The sequence below is a fragment of the Dasypus novemcinctus genome, chromosome 3 (assembly GCF_030445035.2).
Source record: "Dasypus novemcinctus isolate mDasNov1 chromosome 3, mDasNov1.1.hap2, whole genome shotgun sequence".
Classification (NCBI taxonomy): Eukaryota; Metazoa; Chordata; class Mammalia; order Cingulata; family Dasypodidae; genus Dasypus; species Dasypus novemcinctus.
This window is the reverse complement of record NC_080675.1, coordinates 182138555-182153456: the sequence shown is the minus strand read 5'-3', so window position 1 is coordinate 182153456 and position 14902 is coordinate 182138555. Positions and strand designations below refer to the sequence as shown.

Here is a 14902-nt window from a genome sequence, read left to right as displayed (position 1 = left end):
TCACCATTATTGGTTCAACACCTAGAGGTTCCATAGAGTTTTGTAGGGTTTTGCAGTGTGTGGTTGATGAGAAGGCCAATATGGCCCATATCATCATTGAATCCTGGGAATAATGGACAAATTAATGATTGAAGGCACTCCCTTTATTAGAAAGTATTCTTCGAATATGGGATCAGAGGAATTGTACAGTTAAAGGAAGGCTTTTGTCATAGGAGGCAGCACTTAAAATTCACATATTCCAATTGGCCCCATTAGCAAACATGGAAACAAGCATACACATTGGCATCATACAGACCTGTCGGTATAATACAGCCATAGAGAGAAGATTAAAGACTTGTAGGCATGCTAGGCAAGGCAGTGGAAAATGGGTTTTGCCCTGGTTGCCTTTGATCATTTGTCCTCTTCTTGACCACCCATTTCTTTTATGCTCCCTTCTCAGGTGGGATGCCATTGGATGGAAGCCATGAGGGTGGAAAGAGTCTGCATTTCTTTTAACAGTAGGAAGTACATGTAAATCCCTGGAAGCACTATGACTCTGAGTCTTCCATTAAGCTGGTAGGTGGCTCAAGGCAGTAAGGTTTTGTTTTTGTTTTTGGCTAAATGTCCTTCAAGTCTCCTAAGGAATATATAGACCTACAAGAAAGTGTTTTTTGTCAAGTCAAAACACCTTTCCCAGTTCCGTTCCTTGAGTGTCTGGCCTCTCTACCTTAATCAGTGGTATGGTTCTTTATGCTCAGGGGACTAGCATTTTTGCCCTTATGTCCCCTGCACACCCCAGCCTGCAGGGCAAAGCCTCTAGACTATACTACTGTGCTTGGATCGATGATGACGCCCTAATCAGCATTCCTTGGAAAAGCTGAACAAAATGAGTAAGAAATCCCTACCGTCTCGTCTCATCAAACTGAGGTCCAATATGTTGTCTCTTTCTAAGTTACTCTATGAGTGAGGGGCACACACGTTCTATGAGTTGTCTGCCCTCCTGGCCCAAGCCTTTTCATTGTGGGTGTAAATAGTCTTCTGGGCACTAGAGCAGGGCTTCTTAACTAGGGTGTCTGTGGATAGATTTCAGGGGGTCCATGCATTTGAACTGAAAAAAAATCAACTTATTTTCTTTATTTTCTCTGACCTCTAACTGAAATCTAGCATTTCTTTCATTCATGAATGTATGCAATAAATTACAGTAGGATTCATTTCATATTATATTGCAGTTGTTGCTTATCTCAAAGTCACTTATGCTCACCCATACTTCAAAATTACAGTGATTGTTAGACCTGATGATAGTTGAGGGTTATAAAACATCTGCCACTATATTCTGAGAAAGGGTCTGTGGTTTTTACCTTACTGGCAAAGGGGCCCTGTGGTACAAAAAAAGGTTTAGAACCCCTGCACTAGAGACAGTCAGTTTTACACAATAGCCCTAGTGAAGATATGCCCCACTGCTTGGATCCTCAGTGAGGTCTGTCTCCCCAGTCAATAGGCACAGTCAGTGAATTGGTTGCCTGGGATTTATGAGGTAATTTTACCTGGAGTCTCTACAGGCGTTTGATAACTATGTAGTCCTCTGTCCATGTATAGGGGTTGGAGACTAGGTTTTTCAGTCACTGAGTAATGCCCTAGGTCAGGGATTTGGCAGTGATTTCTAAGATTATATCATTTGGTGAGGAATTGGAGTGCCAGTGGTGTTTGGGTTGAATTAATGGGAATGATTGATGGGGATGCTTACTCATCATCTACAAGCATTATGAGAACCAGTGGAAAGGTATCATTGCTAGGTACTCTACACTTGACCCTAAAATGATATGGAGGTGCTATGGGCATTATTGGCCAGATGAAGTAGGAAGCAGGGACAGTTACTCTTGAAATGATTAGATGCTTCTAGAAATATTTCGATGACTGGATTTCCCTCATATTGCCATAGGTGTTCTATGTAATTCTATTGGTAATGGAAGTACGTCAAGGTGGTCCTATGATTTAATGTACTAAGTCCACGTGGATGGGAGCTTGGTTATATGGCTTTGGTTTACATATGGTGTGTATTCCATGGTAGTAGGTACCATCCTTCTCTTCATAGACCATTGAAATGATCCACTGGTCTTACATTGCCTCATGCCAGTATTTTATCAGACTTTAGAAAGTCTTTCCTGAATCCTTCCACTCCTTTTTCATTATTGGGTTCACATCCAAGAGCGTTTGTGTGTTTTTTAAGAAATTCCCATATCAACACTACACCCCTCTTTCTCTCGTGCACTCTGCTGGAAGTTTGACTTATCCATCTATGTAGTAGCCAAGAGGGGCTTGGAGGGCTCATGTCAGAGTACCAGGCATTAAACCTGATTTTCCATACATCCCACACTCATTGATGGTAGTTACCATTTTCCTTTCTTGTTGGTTTTATTGGCAATATATTTCATGTGAGTTAGGAGAGCTCTAGCAGTACCTTGCTAATACAGGCTTGAGATGCTGACTCCTTCTTATGTTCTGGACATAAGTCCTGATGATGTCTGTTTTGCCTCCCTTTAGCTCATGACAGTTCCCTATTGGAGTTATAATTTGTATTTCCAAAAGGTTCTTTTGTGATTCTGATGGAAACTTAGATGTGTGATTTTGTTCTGCCACTCTAATAACATTGAAGCTGGTTGCTGGTGAAATTGCCAGATATTTGGGAATCACCCAATTTCCCATATTAGAGAGCTATAGCATGGACCCTTTTGTATATGAATGAACCAATTCCTTCAAATTCTGTCTTGACCCTTGGAGTTGATGATTTCTTCATTATCATGTACCAGCATGAGCTTAGGCTTAGATTTTGTTTTGATAGGTGGATGCTTTCTGCTCAGTGGCCTAATGTCATGCATATGCCTGAAATTATTCCCTGTAATGTACTTTCCTCTTATTTGCTGCTTTCTGACCAAGTCTGATTCATTTCTCCTTGTTCCAAAGTCATCACTACACTGTTGAATTCAAACACATTATAAGTGAGAATATAGAATATTGATAGGTGTGTTTTCCCAGAAGGCACAAGCTAAGCATCAAGGAGAATGTGGCATTTGTCATCTTCTCATTTGGAGACTGACGGTTGAAGGCATAGATTTCCTGCAGAAGGTCCACAGCTGAAATTCAGGGAAATGTAGAAAAAAAATGCTTTTGTAGCAGGAGGTAATGCCTTCAAAGCTGCATACTTAAACATGCACATAAAACATAAAATATACAACTACATACATATGCACATTATTCCTCACCAAAGTACATAAAAAATAGTTGACATCAATGCAGTGGAGATGCAGCAGATAAGCAGTGTAAGATTTGGGATTGTGGGTGTTAAGTGTGATCTTGTGTATGTTTCTTTTTTTTTCTTCTGTATATGTTTCTAAAGCATGTGTTTGTTTTCTCTGCCCTTCTCTGTTGCAGTTGCCTATGAATGAATGCCATTTTGAGGAGAAGATTCTCTGCTATCTTAACACGTGTAGATATTTGGAGGTCTCTGAAAGTGCTGAGGACCAGAGCCCTCTGGAAGCTGGTGGCTGGCTTGGCGATACACATTTGGTTTTCCTTACCAAACAGCAGATATTTTCCCAGGGGTACGTAGCCCTAAAGGAACTTTGTCTTTTACTCTCACTAAGGTGTGTGGGGAACCATTCACTCCTTGGGTGCCTTGCCTTTTCTCCCTGCTCAGTGACCTGTCTGGAAACCTGAGGGGGCTGAGCAGGGTGGGCTTATGAGTCTCCACATTGCAGCCTCAGCTTTAAATCACCAGGGTTTATGAAAGTGCTTAGATGGATGAATCTCCCCAAATATATACTTTTTGGAAAAGCTGATCTAAATGAGTCAAAATTCCTACTGTCTGCTCTCCTCGCATGGAGCTCCTGCATGTTGACTCAGTCAAGGAACCTCTGAGTGAGGGGCCACACGATACACTCCCTTCATGCTCAAATCCATGCGTGTCAATTTGGATGTCTCCAGCCGACTTCACACTAGAAACATTTGGCTTTACACCTGGCTGTGATGAGGATTCCCTTACTGAACATGCCCTTGATGAGGGTGTTATTTCCAGCAGATGCAGAGTTTCCTGGATTGGGCAGGTGTGGACTTGGGAGGGAACCTGTGACACCAGTGTCAGCCCATGCTGATCACCTAATCCTCACATACCCTTCACTTGCTCACCTCTGGGGGAAGTACGAAAGGCTGGTAATGTCATGATGAGAGCCTAAGATAAAGAGCTGTTAATTTTTTCCTAGGTTTCCTCATATTGTGATGTAATTTTTTTTATCAGTGGTATTGGATTGATGAAACAGAATCAAGGATTTGGATGTTTTGAAACATCTTGTTTGAATTGGCAGAGAGCCAGAAATGATGTCCTGCCTTCTATCTTGAGTATTGATGTGAATACAAAAAGAAAATGCTCTGGTGGCCGTTGGGCAATACGGAGAGGGAACAAGCAGGTTCTTATGAAATGACTGAATTTTATTCCAAGTGGGTTTTTAGCTGGTTTCTCTATACGATGCCATAGGTTTCCTACTGATTTTTATGGGCATGATGGGTCCCACTCAGTGGTACCTAGAATGGCCTATTTAAGTATCCTTTGGGCATAGTATTTTGGCAGATGTCCTTAGTTTACTTAATGTGTGCGTTCCACATGATTCAACCTGAGCTTTCCCTCCAGCAGGTATGGAAGCAATCCAGGTCCAGAGCCACTGGCTCTCCATTTGTTCCCACCCACCTTTTAGAATCCTGTGTCCAGAGTGGTTTCTGGAGTCCGGTGCCTTGCACACTTTGTTTCCTAAGTAAAGGGAAGTGCTGCCGTTTCACCTGCATCCCTATCAAGCCAACGTACTTGAGTGGTGACTTAAGTTCTCTAATCCTCTTGCCTATAACTTTGTAGAAGCAGTGATTCATGGAACCAAGAACTGAAGGCAGGTTTTCAGTTCATCCAAAATTCCCTGTATGTAGTTGCTTCGTGATTATTTTTGTTAACTTACTATGATGGATCTATTGATTACATCTTTGGTGTGGTTTAGGTGCCATCTATTAACATTGTTTCCAAGATATGTGTAGGAGGTTTGTGTGTTTGTATTTTCCGTGGGCTAGACATGGCTACGTATGGCTTGTCTTCTCCTCATGGAAAGCCATGCAGGCATTTTTGCTTGGGCATCTATATTAGAATATTTGTGTACAGACATGAAAATGCTACTTATGAAGAGTTTAGCTGTGTTACATTTTCTTGCTTTTATTACGTGGAAAAACTTTTCTTTTGAAAATATTTTGAGATTTCCCTATTTTAGTTTTAGATATAGTTTGCACCATTCTGTGTACATACTTATCATTTGAAAAAGGATTCAGTATTGCTGAATTAAGGGAATTTATTCTCATCTCTGTGAACAAGCCCATGTCTTGAATGAGATGTGTGTACTGTTAGATGAACTGCCTCTTTTGTTATGCAGGGTTCTGAAATTCCCCATTTTGTTCCTGACTTTTGATTTTCTGCTGGTAGTTGCCTTCTGAACTACTTCATCTATTTCTATATGTGGCCAAAAATTGCTACAACCTTTAATTCTAATATACTTTTTAGGAAGACTGTTAACAATGGGTGTGATCTGTGTATATTTGTGGCGGAAAGTGAGAGGCTATGTGGCATATTTCTGCATCCAGACTTGGTTATATGAGACATTGAGAATTGGAGGCATTGAGTTCCAGAATCACAATATCAACTTTGGGATCCAATAATTGTTCACCAAGAATGTTTCTTTGCCATTGAAATAACCTTCAGTATAACATGGCTCCCTGCACAAGTGGAGCCTATCTAAGGTTATATCGAAGTGTACATACATGTGCATAGCTGCTTGAAGGAAATGAGATGAGATGCATGATGTGACAACCAAAATCCTGCATTTACTCTGGTCCTCTCCTCCTGAGTATTGTAGTCATGTTTGCATTTTTTTTTTTTGCACATTTCTTAGGTGGAATTGGCAGGGGATGAATGCCATGTGAAGAGGAAGCAATTCGCCGTGTATTTACTACTCTGAGATGTAAGGGAATCCCTGGAAGATCTGTGAATTTTGGAGATGCTCATGATGGTAGGCACTTTATTTTCCTATCCTACTGATATTCTCCCAAGAATAATTCCACCTCCATGGACCTCTTACTTGCCATATCACAAATGGTATGCTGAGATTCAATCCTTGAGTGTCATTGATCTTCTTTTTTTTTTTTTTTTTTTTAAAGATTTATTTATTTTATTTAATTTCCACCCCTCCCCCGGTTGTCTGTTCTTGGTGTCGATTTGCTGCATCTTGTTTCTTTGTCGGCTTCTGTTGTCCGCTTCTGTTGTTGTCAGCGGCACGGGAAGTGTGGGCGGCGCCATTCCTGGGCAGGCTGCTCTTTCTTTTCACGCTGGGCGGCTTTCCTCACGGGCGCACTCCTTGCACGTGGGGCTCCCCAATGCGGGGGACACCCTTGCGTGGCACGGCACTCCTTGCGTGCATCAGCACTGCGCATGGGCCAGCTCCACACGGGTCAAGGAGGCCCGGGGTTTGAACCGCGGACCTCCCATATGGTAGACGGACGCCCTAACCACTGGGCCAAAGTCCGTTTCCCTCATTGATCTTCTTGAAGTTCAATGACTTGGCACTGATAATCCTGTGTGAATAAATATTTAAAGATATCTGCTTTCTGAATGCCATGCCTGGAGTTTTAAAAAATTGGGCAATCTGTGGCCTGAATCGATGATGACACCCTCAAAGCATTCCTTGGAAGCTGAACAAAATGAGTGAGAACTCTATACCGTCTCATCTCATCGAGCTGAGGTCCAGCACGTTGCCTCTTTCCTACACATATGTGAGTGCAGGGCAGTTTCCTTGTGTTTCCTTTCCCACTCCCACCCAGTGCCTGCACGTTTCACACATCTCCAGCCCTCAGTGACTAGAAAGTTGTGTTTTTACCATGCCATGAACACTAGGTCACTTGTGATGGCGGCTCTCTGAGGGCTAGCCTCCTCAAGCATATACACGGTCTGTGCATTGGTGGTTTAAAGCTGGCGGCTGTCTTGTAACATCATTGCATGGAAGGGGAAGGTAGCTGACGTCTAGAGGAAGGAATCATGCCAGGGCCATGGAGTTGGAGTATTTTTTCTGGTGTTTTGTTTTGTTTTCTCCATTTTGTGAGTAAATGTGAGTGCCAACTGTGATGGGGTAAACTGAATGGAAGTAGTGTTATGGATGGTTGAAAACCTCTTTGAAGCCTTCTAGAATCCACTGAAGGTGTCATAGCGTTTTAGTTCAGTATTGATAGCTGAAGGAAATCAGTCTTCATTGTGGCTTGTGGGGTAGATAAGATGAAACCAAGGAGGAGTGTGCATGAAGTGATATGTCACCATTTGTGGTTCAGCGGCTGCAGTTCTGTAGATTTTCGTAGACTTCTTCCTTTCTGCGGGCAGCATAGTCATGTCTAGGTTTGCCTGGAATGGGATGTTCTAATGTCTATGTGTGGAAGCATTTCAGAGAACTGTCTTCCTTTATTCCCTGCATGTTTATTCCAGAGAAGCAAATATGACAGTTTTCTTTATTGAGTACGCAGTGATTCATCAGGCTTCTATTGCAATATACTAATTTTTTTAGAATACCTAACCTAAAGGTTGGTTTACCTCTTGTCTTGGTCGATAGTCATTTTCCCAAGGGAAAGTGTTTTGTTAGTAAAGGCCCATTTGACATGCATCTCTATATCCAGTGCACTTCAATAAGATGTTTGCCTCTTCCATGCAACAGTGTCCCACACCTATGAATGAAATCTGGACTATAAGTTCATTCGATAGTAATTGTTGTAGTTGCCTTGTTGTGTTGTTGTTATTGTTGGTATCTTATCATTGTTGATTTTGTTCATGATATTTTTCACATGCATAGGGGCAAATAGTAATTTCCAAAGGTTTGGATGATAAGTCTCATTTGTACTTTCAGTAGACATTTCCTGATGACATTTGGCTTGATATCCTCAACTTATGACAGCCTGTTATTTATTGTGATTTATTATTATACTTGTAGACTTTTCTATGGAAGAATATGGAAGAGAGTGATTAAAGTACATTTCATGAGTTTATCTTTTCTCTGTTGTCAGAAGAGTGAACCTCATTGAATGTGAACACATAAAGTACATATGAATTACCCCCTTTCCAGTAAGGCCCTTATCACAGACCATTCATATAAATTTACCATCCCATATCATTATGGCCTTTACCTGGGAGGAGGTGTTGACTTGATTGTTGAGAAATAATGTGTGTCTGGGACCAGGTGCACAATTTTTGGATGGACCCCTCTGCTCCTTGGATAGCTATCCTGGCCGTCTTCCACTGATTCCTGAAACATTATTTCCTTGGGCCTCTTATCATCTGGCCAAGTGCTCTTCATTTCTGCATCTCGAAGTAATTCAACTTTGAGTAACCAGGTAGATTATGAGAAGTTGTGTCTCTTGCAGTGCATGGTTGATAGATGAGGGCAATGTGGCCAATACCATTGTTCAATGGGAGAAAAATGGGCAAAGTAATGGTAGAAGGCACTCAGTTTACTAGAAGGTACCTGAATATGGAGTCAGCTTCTGTCATAGGAGACAGTACTTTATTTATTTATTTTAATGTTTGTTTTTTTTTAAAGATTTATTACATTTTATTTGTCTTCCCTTCTGCTGCCATCCACCCCCCCCCCCGCCGTTGTCTGCTCTCTTGTGTCCATTCACTGTGTGTTCTTCTGTGTCCACTTGCATTCTTGGTGGCATTGGGTATCTGTGTCCTTTTCTTTGTTGTTGTGTCATCTTGCTGTGTCATTCAGCTTTCTGTGTGTGCAGTATCACTCCTGGGTGGGCTGCACTTTTCACGCAGGGTGGTTCTCCTTGCGGGGCGCAAACCATGCATGTGGGGCTCCCCTATGTGGGGGACACCTCTGCATGGCATAGTACTCCTTGAGCGCGGCAGCGCTGCGCATGGGCCAGCTCATCACACAGGCCAGGAGGCCCTGGATTTCAACGCTGGACCTCCTATAAGGTGGGCGGATGCTCTATCAGTTGAGCCACATCTGCTTCCCGGAGACACTACTTTAAACACTCATATTTCACAGTGGTCCCACAGAGCAAACATGCATGCATCCATGTCACCATACATGTGAAGTTATATAATACAACCAAAATGATACATAGGCATGGTATGTAAGGCAGAGGAAAATGCATGTTGTACTGTTTGCCTTTGTTCATTTCCTTGTTGCCCAATCATGCACTTGTTTCCTGCTGACATCAGGTGGAGATGCCATCAAACGGAAGCCATTCAGGTGGAAGGAGTGTATGTTCACTTTAACATTCGGATGTGCATTAAATTTTCTGGAAGCAGTGTGGCCCTGAGTCCTCTGGAATTCGGTAGGTGACTCATGGAAGCAAGAATATTCTTGGGGGGTAGCTAAATGTACCGCTAGTCTCCTATGGAATATATAGACCTAAAAGGAATTCCTTTTGTTATATCAAAACACCATTCCCAGACCCACTCCTTGAGTATCTGGCCTCTTTTTCCATAATCAGTGGTTTGCTTTCGGATAGTCTAGAAATCGACACTATCTGCACCCATGACCCCTACATACTCCAGCCTGCAGCTTAAAATTTCTAGACTGTAACAATGTGCTTGGATCGATGATGGCACCCTAATCAGCATTCCTTGGAAAAGCTGAACAAAATGAGTGAGAAATCCCTACCATCTCCTCTCATTGAACTGAGGTCCAGCCCATTGTCTCTTTCTAAGTTACTACTTGAGTGAGGGGCACACAGGTACCACGGGTTGTCTGCTGTCCTCTGGCCCAGGCCTTTCCACTGTGCGTGTAAATGGTCTTCTGGGCACCAGAGAGATTCAGTTTAGCACATAGCACTTGTGACCATATCCCTTCCTGCTTGGATCCCCTCTGAGGTCTGTCTTCCAGTCAGTACTCATGCTCACTGAACTGGCTGATAGGGATTTATTGAGGGAATTTATAACACCAGAGCTTGAGTCTGTATAGGCCTTTGAGACCTTCAGGTAGTCCACGCTACCCACTTCTGGAGGATGGAGTCCAGGTTTTTGAGTCACTGAATGTGCCTTAGGTCCAGGATTTAGCAGTGATTTCCCAGTTTATGTTATTTGGTGAGGAATTGGAGTGCCAGTGGTGTTTGGGTTGAGTTAATCAAGGGAATTCTTGATAGGCATGCTGACAACTCATCTAGAGCATTGCAGGAATCCAGCCACCAGTGGCCATTGCTGGTTACTGTACACTTGACCTCAAAATGATATTATGGTGCTTTGGGCCTTGCTGGCCAGCTAAGGTAGGAAACAGGGACAGTTACTGGTGAAAGGATCAGTTGTCTTTGAAGTCGTTTAATGGCTGCATTTTCTTCATGTTGCCATTGGTGTTCTACATAATTCATTTGGTAAAGGTGGTATATGGAGGTGGTCCTATAATGGGATGTTTAAAGTTCTCGTGGATAGGAATTTGGGTATATGGCCTTGGTTCACATAGGATGTATATTCCACAGTAGTAGGTACCAGCCTTCTCTTCATAGCATCATAGTTATGTACTGGGCTTACAAAGCAGTTGCCAATAATTTAGCAAGCTAGGCTGAAAGCATTCCTGACTCTTGCCACTTCCCTGTTCATGCTAAGTTTCACATTCAAGAGTTGTGTTTCTTTTTCCTGAAAGGCCCCAACTCGCATCTGTGTCTCCCTCATGCCTTCTGCTGAAAGTTTGATGTATCCAGGCACACAGGTGCCAAGAGGGGGCTTTGAGTGCCTATGAGAAAATACTAGGCATTAATCCTGATTTTGAAATCCTCCCTGACTCTGTGATGATAATTTCCTTCTTTCCTTTCAGTTATTTTCGTTGCTATAATTTGCAAACTATTTCAGGTGTATTAGGAAAGTTTTACCAACACCTTGTACACGTAATCTCAAGATGTTAACTCCTTTGTATGTTCTGGATGTAAGTGCCAATGAATTTGTTTTGCCTCCTCTAACTTATGAGGGTCCGTGTTGGAATTATAACTGGTGTTGCAGTAGGTTTTTCTTGTGCCAGCCTGAGTGTGATAGTGAAGAAAATTTAGATTTGTAACTTTTTGTGTCTTCCACTCTCACAATATCGAAGCCTTTTACTTATAATACTGCCAGATATTTTGGATTTGCCCCATTTCCAATATAGGAGTATTAGAACATAGATCCGTTTGTGTACAAAAGAACCAATTCCTCAGGATTTCACCTTGGTACAGGGAGTGGATGGTTTCTTTCTTAACTTGTAATAGTTTAGTGTTAGATTTGGCTCTGTTAAATAGACAATCATTGATGAGTGGCGTGCATGAGCCCGAATTCACCCCTCAAACATTCATCCCTGCTCTTTGTTGATTTCTAGCCAAGTCTGATTCATTTCATTTTTGCTTGTGTCCTGTGACATTATTCCACCTTTAAATGCAAATACCTGATGAGTGAGAATGTAGATTATTGATAGGTGTGCTTTCCTGGAATGCCCTGGCTGAGCATCAAGGGAGTGTGGTGTATGTCATCTACCAACTTGTTCACCATCAGAAGCCTGATGGTTGAAGGCACAGATTTTCTACTGAAGGTTTCCATCTTTGGAATCCAGGAAAATAAAGAGACAGAATGTTTTGAGGCAAGAGGTAACACTTTCAACACGTTCATACCTAAAAGAGAACATAAAACTTTTAGCTACAGGGGAAACGGACTTTGGCCCAGTGGTTAGGGCGTCCGTCTACCACATGGGAGGTCCGTGGTTCAAGCCCCGGGCCTCCTTGACCCGTGTGGAGCTGGCCCATGCGCAGTGCTGATGTGCGCAAGGAGTGCTGCGCCCCGCAGGGGTGTCCCCTAGGGGAGCCCCACGAGCAAGGAGTGTACCCATAAGGAGAGCCGCCCAGCGCAAAGGAGGGAGCAGCCTGCTGAGGAATGGCGCCGCCCACACTTCCTGTGCCGCTGACGACAACAGAAGCGGACAAAGAAACAAGACGCAGCAAAAAGACACAGAAAACAGACAACCGGGGGAGGGGAGGGGAATTAAATGAATAAAAAAATAAATCTTAAAAAACAAAACAAAAAAAAACTTTTAGCTACATATCTTCTCACATGATTCCTCATCAATGTACATATAAAAGTAGTTGATGCAAATGCAATGGAGAGACAGTACAAAGCAGTGTAATATTTGGGGTTGTGGGTGTTGCATGTGATCCTGTGTAGTTTCTGAAGCATGTGTTTGTTTTCTCTGCCTTCTTTCTTGCAGTCACTTATGAATTAACACAATTTCGAGGAGAAGATTCTCTGCTTCTCTTCACACCTCTGAAAGCACTGAGGACCAAAGACCTCTGGAAACTGGTAGATGGCTTGCTGGTTAGCATTTTGTTTTCCCTACCAAACATGCAGATATTCCTCCCGGGGTTACAAAGTGCTCAAGGAACTTTGACTTTTGCTGTCACTAAGGTGTGCCAGGAACCATTCACTCCTTGAGTGCCTTGCTGTTTCTCCCTGTGTCGGAGACTAGGACCCAAAGGGTATCGGGAATGAAACAAAGAGAGAAGGGATCAGGGGATCTGTGAGTAGAGACTCATCAGACAAATTTATTGCCTCAGAGGGGCTTCTATATATACCCCAGCATATGTGCAAACAAGCAGCTACATGTAGTTAATCATTAATATTACCTATAACCTACGGAATTCAATCAACTATTATTTCAAGTTACCCATCTGTCCAAAGAAACTGAAAGATCTTATCTTGGAGTACAAAATCTAGATGTTCTATATAACTACGAAGTAAATATGCTTATAATTCCTGTAGCCCTTGACAACTTTGTCCCATTTGGCCAACTCTCTTAATTGCTGAACTCCTTGCATTGCAAGCATTACCAGGGAAACAGCATGTTTTTCCATATGAGATCATTACGTCTTTGTTTCCAGTATTTCCCCCTTTTTGTTTTAGTCGTGGTGACTGTGCCTATCTTAGGTTGCCATCCTTTCGAGAGTCTTACCCTTCATTGACTACCAGCCAAGCACTTTGACTAGGGAGTTATTGAAGTGCTTCACTAGTGCCTAATTATTAGCTTGTCCCATGGCTGTTACGCTTTGCAATTTTCTTCTGCAGCACTGTCTGGCACAGGTGAAAATCATGAGCAACAGAACAAGTATGATTAGCCCTATTCCTAAAGCTGACAGGAAATGCTGTGATTTCCACCAATTGACAGGATTAAATTTTGTAATATGTGAAATCAAATCTGAGAAAATATCCTTATCATTTGCTACATGAATTTGATTGAGACATTTCTAATATTTTCCTTTGTAATTTGATTATTTCTAGAGAAATATTACTTTTATGGCCTAACAATCTTTCAAATCTGTAATAATCAAAGACCAATTCTTAGGATTCATAGAGGGCTGCAGAACCCCTGGTTGTAGTGCCCCCATAGGGCTCATAACTTTTTTGACACCTCTCAGATCAGCTAGCATTCACCATTTTCCAAATTTCTTTTTTATTACAAACACTGGAGAATTCCAAGGACTACTTGAGGGCTCAGTGTGTTTCTAAGATAATTGTTCTTTTACTAGACTATGAAGGGCATTAAGTTTTCCACAGGGAGGGGCCATTGATCAACCCACACTGGTGGCGGCGGACTTGGCCCAGTGGTTAGGGAGTCCGTCTACCACATGGGAGGTCTTCGGTTCAAACCCTGGGCCTCCTGACCCGTGTGGAGCTGGCCCATGAGCAGTGCTGATGCGCTCAAGGAGTGCCTGCCACGCAGGGGTGTCCCCCGCGTAGGGGAGCCCCACGCGCAAGGAGTGCGCCCGTGAGGAGAGCCGCCCAGCACGAAAGAGAGTGCAGCCTGTCCAGGAATGGCGCCGTCCTCACTTCCCATGCGGCTGACAACAACAGAAGCGGACAAAGAAACAGGACGCAGCAAAGAGACACAGAGAACAGACAAGGGGGAGGGGGGGATTAAATAAATAAATAAATATTTTTTAAAAAAATTTATAGAAAGCAAAAAGTTTAAAAACAAAACAAAACAAAACAAAAAAAACCCACACTGGTACCTCTGTAAGCCAAGTTATGGGAATAGTTATGCCCTTTGTTGCAGTGGCCCCTATGTTAAATTTTGTGTCTCTGAATTCTGTCTTGGTGTAACAGAACCAAGTCCTCTACAGTCTCCTTTCTGACGTATGTTAGGGTTATACTGCATATTCATATATAAAGTTTTTGCCTGCTCAGATAATGTAGGTATATGACCAAAGGTTCCCCACTGACTAAGTAAATCACAGCCCCATATATTAAGTCCAACATCAGCCACATAAGGTTGTAGCATAGATTTTTGCCCATTAGGTCCTAATACATCAAAAATAGAGGTACTTTGATAAACATGTCATAGTGCCAATGCCAGTAAAGACTGCTGGAACCTTTTGTAATGTCCATGATTGAGGCCAATATCATTTAGCAATGATGGACTCATCAGCACCTGTGTCTATTAACCCTAAAAATATCATTCCATAAATTGTAATAATAACTTCAGGCCGATCATTGCCTACAAAACTTTGCCAATAAATTTCATGTCCTGTGGATCCAAATCCTCCTTCTCTATTAAAAGGAAGTGTCAATGGTTTATGATAAGGTAATAGAAGTAATTGAGCTATACGTTGCCCTAGAGTAATTTGTACCTGACTCACAGCTTGTACCATAACTTTAATCTCCTCCTTATAATCACTCTTGATAATGCCAATTTGCACTAACAATCCCTTCATAGTTAAACTACTTCTTCTCACAATTAACCCAACAGTTGCAGGGAGTAAGGGACCTTTCACTCCGTTATGTGTAGTTTGTGTACCCATAGCTGGAGTTAATAGCTTAGTTTCTGTAGAAGGTAGGTCAAAG

The 14902-nt window shown here is 42.3% G+C and overlaps 1 long non-coding RNA gene and 4 other non-coding genes across 5 annotated transcripts; all 5 read left to right on the top strand.

Moving 5' to 3' along the window:
• The first annotated feature begins 816 nt into the window (after positions 1-816).
• On the top strand, positions 817-910 carry LOC111763412 (small nucleolar RNA SNORD116). Its single transcript, XR_002796293.1, has one exon. It is a non-coding gene; the product is annotated as a small nucleolar RNA SNORD116 (small nucleolar RNA).
• Positions 911-3408: 2498 nt separating this feature from the next.
• On the top strand, positions 3409-12379 carry LOC101417903 (uncharacterized). The gene is made up of 4 exons (XR_009185271.2): positions 3409-3578; positions 5955-6071; positions 9272-9387; positions 12273-12379. It is a non-coding gene; the product is annotated as an uncharacterized lncRNA (long non-coding RNA).
• On the top strand, positions 3772-3864 carry LOC111763463 (small nucleolar RNA SNORD116). The gene has a single exon (XR_002796333.1). It is a non-coding gene; the product is annotated as a small nucleolar RNA SNORD116 (small nucleolar RNA).
• Positions 6714-6804, top strand: LOC111763431 (small nucleolar RNA SNORD116). The gene has a single exon (XR_002796308.1). It is a non-coding gene; the product is annotated as a small nucleolar RNA SNORD116 (small nucleolar RNA).
• On the top strand, positions 9649-9742 carry LOC111763402 (small nucleolar RNA SNORD116). The gene has a single exon (XR_002796283.1). It is a non-coding gene; the product is annotated as a small nucleolar RNA SNORD116 (small nucleolar RNA).
• Positions 12380-14902: the final 2523 nt, after the last annotated feature.